Source organism: Callithrix jacchus, chromosome 3 (assembly GCF_049354715.1).
Source record: "Callithrix jacchus isolate 240 chromosome 3, calJac240_pri, whole genome shotgun sequence".
Lineage (NCBI taxonomy): Eukaryota > Metazoa > Chordata > Mammalia > Primates > Cebidae > Callithrix > Callithrix jacchus.
Window position 1 is genome coordinate 112733738 of NC_133504.1, and position 12298 is coordinate 112746035.

A 12298-nucleotide genomic window follows, 5' to 3' on the forward strand; every position below is an offset into this window, starting at 1 on the left:
ATGCAGTATTATTCTGTACTGAAAATGAATGAACTACAACTATATGCAACAACATGGATGAGTGTTGGAAACATTGAATGAAAAAACGAGATCCTACAAGACAGGAGAACAGAGTTTGATACCATTTTTATAGAATTCAGAACCAAGCAAAATGAAACACCATATTGTTCAGGAAGATGTATCTACGTGACATACTGTTTAAAAAGCAAACTAATGATAAACACAAAATACACGATTGCAGTTATCAGCGGGTGGAGGGGATAAGAGAGGCAGGGCATGGAATGGAGGAGGAGCAAATCAGTAGAACAATACCAGTAACTTACCCTAAGGTTTTTTAATTGGGTGACAGGTTTCTAGATGTTCATTCTGTTATTTTGCTTTGAGTTTAAAATGTTCCAAATAAATGTTGTATATAGTAATTAATATATTAAAAGATAAAGAAGCTATAATTTGAAGTCATAATTTAGGAGACATGTCATTACTTCTGCCTAACCTCTACTGCCACCTGAATTCCTAACAGCACTCAGTATTTCACTAGGATTATCTTGTTTTAAAGCTTTCTGTCTCATTAAGCCATCTGGCAAGCGACTCAGTAAAATCTTACTGGATGAATAACTAGATCAATGATTTGAAGAAATAATTTAAGTTATTTCTTAGAAACTACCCAACAGGTAGACTTTTAAAGAGTTCTTTCCCTTAATCTGATTTAAAAAATGGGCAAAAGATCAGAATAGACATTTCTCAAAAGAAGACATACATATGGCAAACAAACGTGCTCAGCATCGTTGATCATTAAAGAAATACAAATCAAAACCACAATGAGATATCATCTCATCCTGTTAAAATGGCTTTTATGCAAAAGACAGGCAATAACAAATGCTGACAAAGATGTGGAGAAAAGGGAACTCTTGTACACTGTTGATGGGAATGTAAATTAGTCTAGACATTATAGAGAACAGTAAAGTTCCTAAAAACCCAAAAATAGAACTGCCATATATGATTCAGCGCTCCCACTACTAGGTTTATACCCAAAAGAAAGCAAATCAGTGTATCAAGGAGATATCTGCCCTCCCATGTTTATGGTAGCACTATTAGCAGTGGCCAGACGTGGTGGCTCACGCCTGTAATCCCAGAACTTTGGGAGGCCGAGGTGAGTGGGTCACCAGAGGTCAGGAATTCAAGTGTAGTCTGACCAACATGGGCTAACCCCATCTCTACTAAAAATACAAAATTAGCCAATTATGGTGATACATGCCTGTAATTCCAGCTATTTGGGAGGCTGAGGTAGGAGAACCGCCTGAACCCGGGAGGTGGAGGCTGCAGTGAGCTGAGATTGCATCATTGTACTCCAGCCTGGGCAACAAGAGCAAAAGTCTGTCTCAAAAAACAAACAAAAATAGGCAATATATAGATGCAAACTAAGTGTCCATCAACAGACAAATGGATAAAGAAAATGTGGTACGTACACATTGGAATACCATTCAGCCATAAAAAAATGAGATCCTGTCACTTGCAACAACATAGTTGAAACTGGAGGAGATAATGTTAAGCGAAATAAGCCAGGTGGAGAAAGACAAACTTTGCATGTCCTCGCTTTTTTGCGGGAGCTAAAAATTAAAACAGTTGAACTCATAGAGAATAGAATGATTACCAGAAGCTGGGAAGCGTAGAAGGTGAGGTAGGACTGGGGATGGTAATGGATACAAAAATATGGTTAGAAAGAATATATAAGATCTAGTATTTGATAGCACAACAGAGTGACTATAGTTAACAATAATTTGTTGTACATTAAAAAATAAATATAATTGGAATGTTCGTAACACAAAGAAATAATAGATGCTTGAGATAATGCACACCTCATTTACCCTGATGTGATTATTACATATTGTATGCCTGTATCAGAACATCTCATGTACCCTATAAATCTGTGTATTGACTATGTACAGGTAAAAATTAAAAATTACAAAATTTAAAAGAATGATTTTTCTTCTACTTCTAGCTGGGTTCCTGTAATGTAAGAATCAGCCAGATAATGAGATAAACAGCAAAACTAGATTATCATTAGTTAGGTTTTTGAATAATTATCTGTCTATTGAAGGCAATATTACTGATTTTGTCTGAACTGTAATAATATGATTAAAGAGTTTAACAAATAAAGTTATATGACAATAACACATAGCTCATCTGAAAAGCGGAATGTCATTAAAGATGATGCTATTCTTTGGTATGACATTTTAGAGTTAGAAGGCTCATAGGAATTAGTCCTGTCTCTTCATTTTTTAATTAAAGAGCTTTAGGATAAAAAATGTTTGACTAGACCATAGAACTTGTTGAGAGCAGAGTTACTAGAGGCCTGGAAACTATATGTCATGATTAATATGCTAATGTTTTCATATTGATATATTGACTGGTAAATGAAAGGAAACATTTAAATATCCTATATAGGGCACCCTAAATAACTTGAGACTAGAATATGACCTTTGAATGAGGCAACAATTTTTAAAAATATAATTTAGAACAAATCAACTCAGCTCTATACCATAATTATCTTGAGATGCATGACAAATACATCTAGAGAAATAGCATGAATTTTTTTTTCCAAGAAAAGAGGCTGTGTGTGCATGTTCTCACTCATAAGTGAGTGTTGAACAATGAGAACACATGGACACAGGGAGGGGAATATCACACATCAGGGCCTGTTGAGGAGTGGGGGTCTAGTGGAGGGATAGCAGGGGATGGGGGGAAAGGGGAGGGATAGCATTAGAAGAAATACCTAATGTAGATGACAGGTTGATGGGTGCAGCAAACTACCATGGCACGTGTATGCCTATGTAACAATCCTGCATGTTCTGCACATATACCCCACAACTTAAAGTATAATAATAATAAAGAGATATAGAAAAAAAAGAAAAGAGGCAGTGTGGTCTCTGATATACAAATTAGTACTGGACCAGAAGTGATAAGGGTTGAGTTCTGAATCTGGCTCTAACACTAAATAGCTGTGTTGTCATTTATTCTTTGCATAACTTCTCCAGGTCAAAGTTTCCTCATCAGTAAAATAAAGAAGCTGAATCAGATGGTCTGTAGAGACCAGCTTTAAATAACTGTATTTTTCATGGATTTTTAATAGCAAATTTAATCTATCTTAAATAAAGTGCTGTATGTTCCATTATTAAACAAGCAAGACAACAAGTAAGGAGGTAAAGAGAGAATCAGTAAAAAACGAATGACTCATGATGCTGAGTCAGTTTATATCCTGAACATAAACGGAGTTTTTTCTTTTCTTCATCACAGGTATACTTCACGTCTGCTTCAGGAAGAAAGTGCCTGCCATTCTTACCATTTCTACGCAGGTTCATGCCAGCACAGAACAGAGAATCAGGTCAGTTTTAGGATTGTATTATTTGTTGAAAAAGGAGCGAGGAACAGAATTGTAATTGTTTTTGCTGCATTATTGTGCAGCAGCAAGACCACTGACTTGTGATTCAGGAGTTGAGTTTCAATCCTCCTCTACCAGTGCTGGCTGGTAAGCTTGGGCAAACCTTCTTTCCTTCTTGGCCCTTAGTTTTCTGCACTCAAACAGGGCTACCTTAGAATAAGTTATCTTCAGTTTCAATTTTGGCTTTAAATCAATATTATTTTGCTTGTAGGTACCTACAAATAATAAAAGTCATATTTTTAAAGCATCATTTCCTCTTGTTTTTTCCTGGAATAACCTAGTTGTTTGTAATGCTTTGGAACTCTTTAATCCGTTGTATTACAGTTACTTTGAGTGACTAGTTTAAGCTATAAATTATCTTGTGAAGCCCTTGAGAGTACTGTGGCTACTCTTAGTTTTAACATTTTACTTTATTTTGTTGTTATTAAAAAGTTTATTTTTTACATGAGTTATTAGTTTTTCAATAATGTTTTTCAGCTTTAGAGAGGGCACCTTTTTGATCTTGTTGGTTCTCTGTTGATTGCAAGTAACCAAATTATTTTAACCAAAAAAGGGAAGACTTTTGGGATTGTCCCAGGAGATGCCACAGGATCCAAGAACAGAAATGCAGCTGGACTGTACAATAAGAATCCAGGACCAAACACAATCAGATTTCCTGAAGAGTCTCAGCAGAGTTTCTCCTCTCTCCATGTCCATCTCATTCTTCTCTCTCTCTGGGAACTGGCTGTCATCATATTTACCTTTTTTATTAGGGGAATCCTGCTTGCCACTGCCTCCCAAGCATAATACCTTATAATCCAGAACCCCTAAAGAAAGGCTAACTCCTAAGTACTGAATACTGATTTCCCAGAACAGACTGATTCCTCAGTCAGATACCTTTAGACAGATTGTGTCTTAGGGCATGGTAATTTAAAAGCTTTATGTTGGTTTTCTTTGTTTTAAAGCCTGTTCTCTGAAACTGATCTCTAAAATGCGGATAACTAATAATAGGGTGTAGTATACTCCTTCCATGTGTGCAGTAGTCTCCCCTTATCAAAAAGGGATATGTTCCAAGACCCCCAGTGGAAGCCTGAGACCACAGATAGTAGGGAACCCTATGCATACTATGTTTTTTCTTATACATACTTAACCTGTAACAAAGTATAATTTATACATTAGGCATAATGAGAGATTAATAATAGTAACTATTAAAATAGAACAATTGTAATAAATACTGCAGTGAAAGTTATATGAATGTGGTTTCTATCAAAATATCTTATTGTATGTAATATTTTTGAAATGTGGGTAACTGGAACCGTGGAGGGTGAAACCATAGATAAAGGGGGAATATTGTAATACTTTAAAGATTTATCCATGTTACTGCATTCAGCTATGTTACCTAGCATTAAAAAGGTTAAAGCATCTGATCCTTTTAATGCTGAGTAGTATTTCAGTGTTTGGATAGTCCATAGTTTGTGTATCCATTCACCAGTTGATGGACATTTATTTGACTATTATGAATAAAATGGTACAGTACAGTAAGATATTTTGAGGAACAAAAACGTTTTTATTTGACTTTTTGAGAAAAAAAGATTTGAATATAGGAGACATACCATTAGGTACCCAGCTCAGCTGCCAACTATGATTTTAGGTAAATTACTTTTTCTCTGTGCACCTTAATTTATTCAGATCCTGCCATTGCCACATACTAGCTTTGTGACCTTAACTTTTGGACGTCCGTTTCTACATCTTAAAAAAGGAAAGGATGATACTGGTATCTCATGGTGGTGTTATGAAGAATTAATATATGTGTTCAAACAGTTCCTGGCACATCGTTGTTATTATTATTGTTATCATCATTATCATCAATTTTTGAAATCAGTAGGTTGGATTATATGACTGCAGAGGTCCCAGCTCACTAAAAAACCTGTGGTCCTAAGATTTTCTGATATGGACTAATATCTTTTTTCTTAATAAAGACTTTTGGGCATCTGCTTTGAGTCCTTAATGGAGGCTAATTTTGGTATTATTGATAGAAGATACTTTGAATTAAGTATATGCAGGTTGTCTATTGCCACATATATTACTTTGGTAGGGCTGCTATAACAAAGGACCAAAAACCGTGTGACTTAAATGACAGGAATTTATGGTCTCGCAGTCCGTATGCTGAGAAGTCTGAAGCATTGCAGGGTTGGTTCCTTTTGAGGCTAGTGAGGGAAGGATTTGTTCCAGTCCTATTTTCTTGGCTTACAGGTGGCCGTCTTCTCCCTGTGTCTCTTTGCATGGTCTTCCTTCTATGCTTGTCTCTTGTGTCCAGATTTCTAAGGATACCAGTCATGCTGGATTAGGGTCCATCCTGATGGCCTCATTTTAACTTGATTACCTCTGTAAAGACCCTAGCTTCAAATAAGGTCACATTTTGAGGCACTGGCGGTAAGGATTTCAACATATGAATTTTGGGGGGAACAGTTCAAACTATTGCCCTATATAACAAATTACCCCAAAACCTCTCAGATTAAAACTGCAAACATTATCTGTTTTTGTTGATCAAGAATCTGAGTGCAGCTTAACTGAGTCCTCTGGCTCAGGGTCTCTCACAAAGCTGCACTCAATATGTCTGCTACGCCTGTGTCATCTGAAGGTCCTAGGGGAGGATCAGCTTCCAGTTCAAACGTGTGATTATAGGCAGCACTTAGTTCTTCACTGGTTGTTGAACCAAGGAACCCAGTTTCTTGTGTGGCTGTTTTTGAGAAGTCAACTTCAGTTCGTTGACACATGAGCCTTATTTGTAGGGCAGTTCACAACATGGCATCAGCTTCCATTAGTGCAAGCTAACAAGAGAGGGTGAGCAAGATGAAAGGCCCAGTATTTTTGTAATATAGTCTTGAAAATGGCATGCCTTCACTTTTTCCATATTCTGTTTATTAGGAGTGATTCACTAGGTCCAGACAACATTCAAGGAGAGAGGATTACACAAGGGTGTGAATACCGGAGGGTAGGGTTATTGGGAGCCACTTTTGAGGCTGACTACTAGTATGTAGGAATGAAGAAAGAAGAAAATATATTAAGTGGAAAAATTAAGAAAATATTAATCAGAAAGCTTATCTTAAACCTCAAACAGAGATATATTGCTCTTGTGCGTTATTAGGTTTATAAACAGGAAGTACCCCACCTTTATTAAAAAAAAAAGGATAAATGTAACTTTTATCTCTGTTTCTTTTTTTTTTTTAAGCAAAGGAGAGTTTAGTCTGTTTTCTTTTATCAGAATTGTTATGTTTTGGTCCTGTGTAAACTTCTTCAGGCGGCACATGGCTTTTCTCTTTGCTAAGTTATTAACATATTTCTCATAAAATACGCAGAGGTCTAATCTCATTTCCCTCGAAAATTTTAAGAGTAAAAGGTCTGAGGTTATTAAGATTACCTTAATTTTATCAACTTTTTTTGTGGTCATTTTCAACAAGTAAGGTGTTATAAAGTATTAGGAATTATCTGCCATTTGTGAGGATATTTAATACACCAAACTAGCCAAGGATAGTTACTCAATTACAGTTGCTTTTCCAGAACATAGTAGTATAATCTTAAATACCATATCATCCAGCTAGCAGCTTGTATCATTTACACTGATGGAAAACTATGTGGTGTTTTAGTCAGGGTTATCCAGAGACAGGCTATTGATTGGATATGTATTTAGATAGTGTTATATATGAGAAAGAATTTTTTAGGGGAATTGGCTTAGTCTATTATGGAGACTGAGAAGTCTCACTATAGGCTGTCTAGAAGCTGGAGAACCAGGGAACCTGGTATCAGCACTCAGTCTGAGGCCAAAGGCCTCAGAACCAAGGAAGCCAAAGCTGTAACTCTCAGTCCAAGGCAGAGTCAGACATGGAGGAGGGAGAGGGGTTGGTGCTAGTCCCAGAATCCAAAGGCTAGAGATCCAGGAGCTCTGATGTTCAAGCACAGAAGGGCATCCTGGCTCTAGAAAAGAGAGCAAATTTACCTTTCTTCTGCCTTTTTGTTACATTTGGGTCCCCAGCTGATTTGATGGTGCCCACTCACATTGAGGACAGATCTTCCTCACTTAGTCCACAGACTCAAATGCTAATCTACTTGTAAGTACCTTCACAGACAAACCTGGGACACCCCAATCATTCAAATCAAATTCCACACCACCTGGTTTTGTCTTTCAGCAGAAAGGGGATGAGCTCAGTGCCTGCTGAAACGTTGAGACTAAATGCTATCTGGATGTGTTAGTCCGTTCTTACATTGCCATGAGAAAATACCTGAGACTGGGTAATTTATAAAGAGGTTTAATTGACTCACCGATCTGCAAGGCTGGGGAGGCCTCAGGAGACTTACAGTCATGGTGGAAGGCACACCTTCACAGGGCAGCAGGAGAGAGGATGAGTGCCAGCAGGGGAAATGCCAGACACTTATAAAACCATCAGATCCCATGAGACTCATTCATTATCACAAGAACAGCATGGGGAAAACCTCCCCCATGATCCAATTACCTCCTGGCCCCACCCTTGACATGTGGTGGTTATGGGGATTACAGTTCAAGGCAAAATTTGGGTGGGGACACAGAGCCAAACCGTATCACTGGGTATCCCTTAATCCAGTCATATTGACACCCCAAATCCACCACCATCATACTTGAATACTAATTTTATGGGTTCTTTTTGTAATTCTTGTTATGGAAAGTGGTATAGTTGTGTTTCTGAAAGTGAAATTTCACCTAGATGGCATTATCTGTAGGAGTTAATCTACAAGGGGTGTGTGTGTGTGTGTGTGTGTGTGCATGTAACGTATGGAACATTTCTTTAGTCAATTTAGTCCTAGAACTCAAGTTCTTTGACTTGTTAGCAGGATTAGCAGAAATCATACATAAATTTAAGACTTTCTTTTGATACACTTTTTTTTTGTTTTGTTTTTTGCCAATCAGTTTGAGCTTATGAGGTTAGCCTTGAACTGATGACCTCGCCTTTGCGAGCGCCATGACCTCCGGCGGGAGCCACTTTGGACCCCTTGATACACTTATAGTGGACTAGGGAAGGCATTCTTATTTTTGAACAAATGCTAATTTTTTTCTTAGAGAAAACTCTGTTGAATTGATTATGGCAGAGGGGAAGGTAAAAGCTTTAGCTCTTAGGATGCTGTTACCAGGACACTGAGCTGAGAGTTTTGTTTTATGATATTCCTTCTTTTTATTAGGAAAACTTTTGGAACTGGATAGATTTATGACTAGATTTTAGGCTTTCTACTCTTTGAGGAAAATGATGTTGCAGATTTTATGGTTTAGAAAAACATCATCCAGAAATGAAAGTCTGTGTTAAATGTATTAGAAAGAAAACATGTGTTGAGAGTTTAAAAAGCTTGAAGGGAATACAGGAAAATGTAAATGAGCAAAGATACTTAATGTGATATTTAAATTACAAAGTATAAAACTTTTATAATCAGAAAAAAGTAAGTAGCAAAATAAAATTGTATTACTAGAGTTTCAGGATTTTAAATTTTAATTTAATTTTCTTTCTTTTGAAGAAGTGATGCTTAAAGTTTAAGACTTAGAAACACTAACCTTTTTAATCACCACTTTATCTGCCGTTGTGAAACATTTTTTTTTCCTTTTCTGTAGACTTTTCATTTATTAAGCACAGCCTGATATTTCTATGCCCACATCACATTGAATTTATTTTCAACCCTTAGTATCCCTTACTTAGCACTTGTTTTGGGGACAAATTATACATTGATCTTTATCAACAATATGATTAAAAATATGTAAGATGTATTAAAAGCAGAAATGAAAGTTTTTTCACTTTCATTTCTGCTTTTAATACATCTTACATATTTTTATATGTAATATGTGTTTTGGTTAAGATCTCAAACTTAATCATATTTTCTAGTTTAAATCATATTATTGCTTATAGCTCTTTATCCCAGGACAGATTTTCTAACCTCTTCTTATTTCCTCATCTGTAAAATGGGTTTATTAGTAGTACTTAGAAGTATCAGAGGATTAAATTTGATAATGCTTATAAAGTACTTAATACTGTGCCTGGCACATAGTAAGTAGAAGCTAAATTTATATTGGCTGCTATTTGTTGTTAATAAGCATGAACCTTATTCATTTTTACTTCAGAATTTTTGAGATTGAAATATAAACAAAATCATGTCAACAGCAAATGGTTATATATATATATCCCTTGGTACTTAGTTGATTGGTTGCATATTTTATTAGCATAGTGACGTTATTTTTGCATTTTATCTTAGTGAAAAGCCAAGAAGTGATGTTGATTTTTGAAAAATAGAATAGAGTTTGCATAAAAGAATATAAGTTTAAAGGCATCACATAAATTATTGACTTACAAAGAAAGGAGAGGAAAAGGAAATAGAGGAAATAAGTGTGTGTTCTTTTTGCTTAGGCCAGAGGTGATATTTTGTAGTCAATAAGTTCATAAAAATTGCAAGCACGAGGATGTCAGGTTTTCATTTTATTCTTAAACTTTGTTAACCACTAGAACCCCTCTTCTGTTTCTCATTTTCTTTTGTTTTTACATAGGGGTAAGGAGTGGGGAGAAGGGATGCCGTTCATTGTCTTATAAAGGTCAAGTCATTTCCTGTGGTCATGTGAGTGTCCCTTGTGGGTACCTCAATTTTATGAGGATCTCTGCTAAAAGACATCTTTCCATGGATTAATCTGGTTGTGAGATGAATGAGGGCCCTTGGTAGCATCCTAAGAAACCTAAAGTTCTTCTCGTTTTAGAAAAAGAATCTATGCCTAAGTTAAGTGAAATATAGAATTTGAAAGTGTTATATAAGTGATTTAGAAGGAAAAGAGACAATTTATTTTAAATATGAAATACAGAGTCTGAAGCCGCTTATTATCTTCTTTGTGTGTACTGGGGGAAGAACCTCAAAAAGCCTAGCTGAGGATCATATATTAAAAGTAAAGATTCAGTATTTTTTGATTGAATGAAGGATTATTTTGTGAATATGTCTATATTCCGGATTGAAATGTGAGTTAAAGAATTACCAGATTTTAAAACACAGGGAAGGGAGTACAGGTTTTTTAAAATCTTTGCTTGCTTTTTAAAACTTAACTGCCTTGTGTTTTCTTAGAAAAATTAGGATATTTTGATTCTTTCCTCCTCCAAATGGCAGAAATTATTTATAATGGTCTTTTTCCCTCCCTTCCTCCTACCATCATTTCTTCTCTTCCGCTTAATTTTTGCCCTTTCAGCTTGTTTCTCTTATTTGGTCATACTGTATGTTTTGTAGGAAGCAAATCGTGTATCCTATGTTTATGATGCAAGAATTGTTTTTCTCCTTAACAATATCTAGCTGTTTCTAATCTCTATAATTACCTAGTCCAAAACAAGTTTCAAAAAGCCCCATAGGAATGCATTTTTGTAGTCATTTCTGAACCAGTCCTCGTTTAAAATTAAAACTTTTTGAGATGAGATTTGTTTTTTAAAAAAAAAAAAAACCTTTGCTTTCTTCCAACATCAGTAGATAATCCTAATGCTTTGCTGTTTCTGAGTGACTAGTGGGCATTTAGGAATAAGGCTTCCTTTTCTGGTCAGGAGTTAATTGAAGCCTTTACAGAATATTATCAAAAAGCAGACTGCCCCTCATGAAAAAACACCTCATGGTTTGTTATTCTGGAGGCCTTACTATAGAATTAAATAGTCTAGGAGATTAGGTTTTTTAAAAATATTGGTTTACCTTTATTGTTCCTATTTTTTGGATCATACATTTTTATGTTTTTTATTTCCTTTACCTATTAAAGAATGGCCCCCTTGAAGGAATTCAGTTTTATAATGTTATGGATATGTTTGAAATCTATTGCTGTTACCAGAATAATAGCTAATGATTATTAAAAACAACAACGTTAATAGCAGCTAACATTGCCTGTTTCCTAGGATTTTTAAAAACGCATATTACGTCATTTATTTTTCTTATAATCCTATGAGGTAGATTCTATTATTATTATTCTAATTTTATACTGTTGAACAGGAGAAGTAACTGACCCAAGGGCACAGGATTAGGAATGGCAGGTCCTGAATTCATACCTAGACGTCTGGCTCCAGAGCCCATACATTGGACTGCTCTCCTATCCTGCCTCTCTAATACACAAAGAAAGACCTCACTAATTTCTTTTTTACCCTAAAAGGACATGAGGCATTTTTATTATGTTTGAATTTATATTTAAAGCTGATAGCCTGTGAGTATTCATATTGAGTACAGGTTTCAAACATTTTATTCTATTGCTGATAAAAATAAGAAAATGCACACTAATAAAAAAAAGTTTGGACCAGAAATGATTTGTTCTATCTTCTCAGGTGACTCTGTATAAGGTTAGCATCCTATTTTGGGAAGAATGTATTGATTAGTAATTGAATCCCAGGCTTTGCTATGTCCTACTCATATTTTTGGTATTTAGTATGCTAATTTAACTCATTTGTTTCTTTGGAAGTTTGCATCTGTATCTACATAGATATTCATATTTGCCTTTCCGCCCCACCCCTGAAGGTTGTTTTGAAGACAGTTTTCCTGGTGACAGATATTGTAGAAATCAGTACAGGAAGTACAGCCAAGCTTCTGAGGAACTGAATATTTTTAGGTGCGTCTTCTTTTTCTGTAGTTGCCTGTATTCTTTGTTTTTGTTTTGTTTTGCTAAATGGACTCTACTTTCATATCAGTGTACAGTGGTCAATTGTGAGTGTTAAGTTCAGCTAGCCTATACTTCCCAGTAGACTAATATCTCACAATATTCTAAATTCTAACTTGATACGGAAGAGAACCCATTTATCTCACAACATGAAGGATGTCTAACACTGTTCAGTCTGCTGTCGTTGGAAGAGCCTAGTTAGGCGTTCACAA

The 12298-nt window shown here is 35.7% G+C and overlaps 1 protein-coding gene across 33 annotated transcripts in view; it reads left to right on the forward strand.

The window, feature by feature from the left end:
• The window catches only part of WDFY3 (WD repeat and FYVE domain containing 3), a 301952-nt gene that overhangs the window by 29969 nt on the left and 259685 nt on the right, over positions 1-12298 (forward strand). For 25 of the 33 annotated variants that reach the window (XM_078366917.1, XM_078366923.1, XM_078366915.1 and 22 more), the window contains exon 2: positions 3295-3382. The exons of the other annotated variants lie outside the window; for them this stretch is intronic. The gene's annotated coding sequence lies outside the window, so the exon portion shown is untranslated. The remainder of the gene's footprint in view (positions 1-3294; positions 3383-12298) is intronic. 33 annotated transcript variants of the gene reach the window in all.